The sequence below is a fragment of the Acanthopagrus latus genome, unplaced genomic scaffold (assembly GCF_904848185.1).
Source record: "Acanthopagrus latus isolate v.2019 unplaced genomic scaffold, fAcaLat1.1, whole genome shotgun sequence".
Classification (NCBI taxonomy): Eukaryota; Metazoa; Chordata; class Actinopteri; order Spariformes; family Sparidae; genus Acanthopagrus; species Acanthopagrus latus.
Genome location: NW_023504061.1, coordinates 1 through 6,414, shown reverse-complemented (window position 1 = coordinate 6,414; position 6,414 = coordinate 1). Strand labels below are relative to the sequence as shown.

Here is a 6,414-nt window from a genome sequence, read left to right as displayed (position 1 = left end):
ATGTTGGTCAATAAAAAAAAACAAAAAAAAAAAAACACAAAGAATGAATTTGCTTCCTCTTTAATAAAACACACTAGTGCATATTCTGCTTTATGACATTGATAATGACATTGTTAACTACAGGGCAACAAACAGTTATTTTACAAGCTGTGTTAGTGAATGATGTGAAGCCTGCAAAGTTAGCTCAGGCAGACGACTCAAGCTGCACCCATCACATCTTGTCAGCACATCTCATTGCTGCTGCTGCCCAGGGATTTTTGTAATCCCACCTCCTCCCCAGCATCCACCTGTGTGCTCTGTCTCTATGATCCCCTGCAGGGGTTTGCGTCATTCCCTGTAATGTCTGACAATCCAGATCATTCGGGGAACGAATAACTGAGACAGAGCCTGACGCCAAACCTGCTGCAGCCATGCTGAAGGATACCTGTGCTGTGCTTCAGCTTGCCATACTACACTCAATCCTGCTGAACCATGCACATGAAAAGGCTCCCTACCTATATTGTATTTCCATGCTTATGCTAAATAAATTATTTATTCTCATTTCAGAGTTTTCTGACTGAACTTCCTAAAGTTTTATAGATGTGTGCATTGTGTCATGATGAATTGCGTTTTGTAAACAATCACCGAGTACAACAACTTGAAAATAATAAGGAAGGGTGACCAGATGCCCACGGTGTCCTGGGGACTGTCCCTTAATTTGATACTTCCTGTTCCTGACTGGAGCATACCACATACCCCTTCCTCACCAGATGGCATAGTTGTCACCGGCAGTGTTGGAAGCAATTGGATTACTTTTACTCTGATTACTGCAATTACATATCTTCTTCCAGTAACAAGGTAATGGAAGGGATTATGTTTAAAATCTTTGGCAATCACTTTGCAGTTACTGTTATATAACTGATCATAAAACTGGTCAGGGGTCAATACCTGACACTTGACCAGTCCTCATTATTTGGTGTCTCTGATAAGGGCTGAGGGCCGCTCGTAACTGCAGCCTAATTATGTGAGATGTTAAAGCATTTTCAGTTGTGTGATGATGTTTTTGTTTGTTTTGTTTTGTTTTATTTTTTCCAATACAATACTTTGATTTTAGAATGATAAACTGAACCCTTAGCAAAAAGTAGTATACTATAAGTTCATCTTATTAAGTATGCTTGAGTGTAAGTATAGCACTATGGACCATGTACTTGTAGCGTACTAGAAAGTATACTTATTTAATACTTCTTCAGACTAAATTGGAACATTTTAAGTTTCTAAAAGTATACTTTAAGTATACTTTATAACAGTGGTGTCAAACTGCTCAAGTAAAGAGCCATGTGGCTGCAGGTTTTCATTCCAACCATGCAAGAACACACCTGATCCAAATCAGGTGTGTTTCTTTCCAACCAAGAACACACCTGATTTGGATCAAGTGTGTTCTTGGTTGGTTGGAATGAAATGGCTCTTTACTGGATCAGTTTGACACCACTGTTTTATAAGGTCATTTTACGTTTACAGAAGTACACTCATCTATATACTACTACTACTGTAGTAAATATATACTTCTAATCCACATGTTAGTTTATTTACGCATAAGTTTATAACAGGGATTATATCAAAAAGCGTAAGTGTGTAGTGAGAAACATCTTTATTCTTTTAACTTATACACATGAACACGTCAAGGACAACACTTAAATTAGCGCTCAGATCGGGATCCATCAAATATGTTTCATTGAAATTCGACACGTATCAGCCAAGGATTTGCCATTCACATCAGTGGACGGTATGCTTGACAGATGGGAAGTTCTCCCAAAATCTGTACTTTTTGTTAGCATTCAACATCTAGATACAGAGTAACTACAAGTTCAGCTTTAGTAGCTATTTGATTTAATCAGCAGATATATCTTTTTACAACCTTGATTTCACAGCCCTACTTTACAAACCAGAAAAACTACAAAAATGGTGCTTGTTTATTTTGCTCATGGTGCAGCCGGGTGCAGTGCTAGGGAATTGTAGTTTTAAATTAAGTTGGTGTTTTTCCGGTCATTGCAAATCGTGAGTAATGGATTGAAAGTGCACTGAGGAGGGGATGGGCAACACATTTGTGTAATCAAATTTTTAATATGCAATTGTTAAATGGGTGAAATTTTATTTTACAAATATTTGACAGCGCCCCCTATTGTTGACTATACTGACATAATAGCTGAGGTCCAGAGCTCTCCATAACAGTTGGTTCCATGTCTGTAGCCCCTTCTCTTGCTGAATTATCAACCTTCAAAAATGCACCCAGGTCAAGGTTCAAAGGTCAGTGTTTCAAAGCAGGATGCATGCAGACTCTTCATGCTGACAGATGTCTCTCTCCTGGTCGTGACCTCTCCAGTGATGAATTTGGTTTAGCTCTGTGACAAAGTTTTAATTTTCCCATTTCATTGACACAAGTCATCCCAGGCTTACTTTCAGAGGGCACTTTGAAGACCCATTATATAAAATGAAGATTTTCTTTGTTTTTTTTCTCTCTTTTTTGTTGGGAATAGTGACTACAATGGGTCACTTTAAGAGATAACACATATGCTGGCAATCTAGGCCATTACCGAGGCCCCAGGGGAGGCGTGAAGTGCTTGGGTTTGGTTCAGGGATGAAAAGACCATCCTGATCGCATCCCTATGTTGTCAGATATCAATGTGGGGCGGCCAAACCTTTTCCAAGAGGAAACTGATGTTTTGGTCCCGGGGGTTCAAGTTTACAGTGACCAGTCTTTCATGAGCTGATGCCGCGCTGTATTGTGTAATGGAGAAGGGCAACACACGCTATGCGCAATTGCGCACACACGCGCGATATCTAGCTCGCTGAACCTTCCAGTGCGGCCCCATTTCAGCACCCTGGACGGTGCACTGCAGATCTGCAGCATTGGTTTTGTGATGGAAAAATTCCTTTTCATTATGGGTTGATGAATTTTGAACTATTTTGTTGAATATGATTTCTTATGCAAACGACGTATGAACACCTAACCTCTGCTATATATGATTGTAACAGAGTCATGAACCAGCCAAAACTCAGATAGAAAGTCGCCTTCTTGTCTCATGTTTTATGTCTGATAATTTTATGCTTCACACAGAGTCCCAGGTCATGCACCATGAAGTTTTAACTTTAGTTCTTGAGTGGATGAGAAGCCTGTCTGTTTGGGATAGTCGTATGTACGTATGTGTGTAGCTTAATCACTGCTGGCAGCGAGAGTGCTTGTCTCTTCCCCTGACCTTGTTGATATCTGTGTATAAATTGTGAACACTCCTTTACTCTGGGCTCATTCACTCAGCTCATGAATTTGACTGTGTGGTGAGTCCATCTGCAGATGGTTGGATTAAACTTACCGAAAAGACAGATCTGACTTTACTCTTTTATTGACAGAAATTTCCACCACAGTTTTCATCCAAACTTTGCAAACGTGCAAATATAGCGATATAGGCTGTGAAAAAGTGACCCCAAGTTCCCGCTTTCACGCTAAGCAGAGGGAGAGAGAAGTTACACAGAATACAAATTGCTTTCATTTTTTTTTTCACCTTCAAAAAAAGTATGCACAGTGCGTACAGGATTCCGGCTGGCGGCGCCACTGCCAGTGGAAACAAACACCATGCGCACCAGGGATAAAATCAGAAGCAGCTGTGCGCAAAGGACGCATCGTCGAGCTCTGTGGCGAGCGTCTCCCTTTTTCTCTTTTCTTTGGAATTTTCTGATATGAGAGAAGCTGAATATATATATATATAATACACACACACACACACACACACACACACACACACACACATATAGTTTTTCGTTAGTTTGCATCACAGTTACAGCTGTGGATTGAGCTTCCATTACACCTTTGATCTGTCACAGATGTGACGGACAATCGACAGCGATGTAAATGTATATGGTGATTCAGATAGTTGCATTGAATAGTGTTTGTTGCGATTATATATTCCACTGAAATATGCCTGACACTCTGAAAACCTGCCTTTGAGGTCTTGCACCGGTGGTCAGCCAAATTACCACTCAGCGCTCCACCTTGTGCCGAAAGTAGAACAGGTTGGAGTTGGACTGCACTATGGACAAAGAAATGACAAACAACTGCACATTCACATACATATTTTATCTTCAAGACAGAGAAAAACAAAACACCTCTGAATGAACTACATTCCATGCACTGCAACACATAGTTTTACAGCTACCTGAAGTAATGACTTGTTAAAGTTGCATTAGTTGTCATGGTAATAACAGTAATAAGAGGAAATACTATACTCAAGACTCAACTATGGGTATTTATCATCTAACCGGGAGACTTTAGACCATGCCCAGCACCAGATTCACAGGCAGGCAGGCGCACGCACACACACACACACACACACACACACACACACACACACACACACACACACACACACACACACACACACACACGCACACACACACACACACACACACACACACACACCAGACAACAAGGAAGTAGGACGACAGCCTAGCACCCTGACAAATTTACACAGCTTCAAAGTCACTGTCATCTGAACTCTCATACTGTTCTTTATGCTCCTCCAGTATCTCCTCTGGCAAATCCTCCAGCAGAAAAGCAGCATTTGGTCCTAAAGCCTGGCTGTAACTTAGTCTTGCCACTTGGAACTTGTCCTCCACATCAGCGAGCCTTTTCTGGAGAAGACAGTGGCCCTTGATGCCCCTCGTCACTTAAGCTGTCTGGAGGGAAAAGTGAAAGAGAGACATGCCAATATTTCCATTGAGTTAAGTCATGGAGTTACCAAAATCAACAGGATTGTTCCAGGAGTGAGCTTCTTACCACTGTCTCTGCCAGAAGACATGTCTGACATCATTCTCCGGATGTTCTCAGCCAGCCTTCTGAGATAGGTGCAGTGCTGTCTCACCTCCCTCATCAGAATGACCTTTTCCTCTTGAAGCCGCACTTTTCACATGCATGCGTCAAAAACCTTCTTTTTGGTGAGGATATTGCTGGATTCTGTGGTTACACAAATAACATCCCTTCAACACATATTTGACCTGTACATTGTAAACAGCTATCATACCTGCAGCAACCAAAAGTAGCGCATGCACATCCCATAACAATGTGCAGGGTGCAATATCATTTTTTTAATCGCACAAATGGTGTAAGCCTGCTGAAAACCTACAGGTTGAAATGTTATTCTGTAATAAAGAATAAGAGAGCGAATCCTCAGTGTATGGGTTGTTTCTTACTATTTCATCTATACTTTCTACTATTCTCATCTCTTAAACATTCAAGTCAATCATATTGTGTGTAATATAAAATCCAGTGTTTTCACTGAACCATGTGGTATTGGACATATTGCCCTTCTTTGAAGAATTTGTGCACAACCACGGCAAGGAAGCAAGACACAGCGAGACGAAATGTGATATTAAAATAATTAAAATTTAAAAACTGCACAAAAATGCCCACTCTGAAATCAGATGTATTTTGTAGCATCTACTGTATAACATCAGTCTGCTTAATAATGCACACAGACACACACAGTAGTCTAATAGAGAGATTGTTTCACAGATTGTTCCCTACCACTGCTGTGCACTTCCCACAGCCATATTAGACTGTCCGCCCCACTGTCTCCTCCTACTACAGACAGTTTGCTTTCCACCACCTCCTCAACGATGCGCTCTGCTTCCAGCACTTGCTCATTGTAGAGCTTGATTGTTTCCATGAGTTTTTTCTTCTCTTCCCCCAGTTTCCATCGTCGCAGGTGTTGAATTTTGTTGCTGTCTATACAGTTGCAAACACAGAAAACATTATGCAAAAGCGTGTGTATACAGATAAGGTAAAAGGTAAATGCAATACTGTTGAAGACTTATGACTGAATAAAAAATAAATAAATATAAATGTTAGAAGACTGAATGACTTGAAAGGCATGATTGGCCTAATATCTGGAGGATTTAAAGGGAGACATTTTAAAAATAAGGCCTTTCAGATTGATACCACAACAATTCAGATACGACATCTGCAAGTAATATAACAAAACAAAATATAATGTAAAATATCTATCAAAAACATTACGAAAGTTATAAACATACCAGTATGATTATAAAGGCTGGCTTTTTTTTGATGAACACCAAGAAACATCTGTTCAATGGATCTCTGAAGGCTGTGTTGGTCTCCACATCTGGTACCTGCAGAATCTTAAAAAACAACAACAATATAAATAAACAGTTCAGACATCTTCTAGGCTATACATTTAAAGAGTTTCAAGCTCCAATTTATTTAGAGCCCAAATCACTCCAGTACTTCCCTAAAATACTGTAGCATCAGTAGCCCACTGTCTGACATCATGTACCCACTGATGCACCACACTGTCAGGACAGCCAAGTTCCCTGCTCAAATCCTCCAGTCTCTGTGACTCGGCCTCAGCCTTTTGGAAGGTCTAG

The 6,414-nt window shown here is 40.5% G+C and overlaps 1 long non-coding RNA gene across 3 annotated transcripts; it reads right to left on the bottom strand.

Annotated features, from left to right (window-relative positions):
• Nucleotides 1–4,087: 4,087 nt before the first annotated feature.
• LOC119016113 lies at nucleotides 4,088–6,395 on the bottom strand. Of its 3 annotated transcripts, none has more exons than XR_005073829.1 (5): nucleotides 6,324–6,395; nucleotides 6,064–6,168; nucleotides 5,555–5,755; nucleotides 4,808–4,984; nucleotides 4,088–4,707 (listed from the first exon to the last, which is right to left on the bottom strand). It is a non-coding gene; the product is annotated as an uncharacterized LOC119016113 (long non-coding RNA). The 3 variants fall into 3 exon arrangements; XR_005073828.1 differs by having other exon boundaries at nucleotides 6,328–6,380; XR_005073827.1 differs by lacking the exon at nucleotides 6,324–6,395 and having other exon boundaries at nucleotides 6,064–6,232.
• Nucleotides 6,396–6,414: the final 19 nt, after the last annotated feature.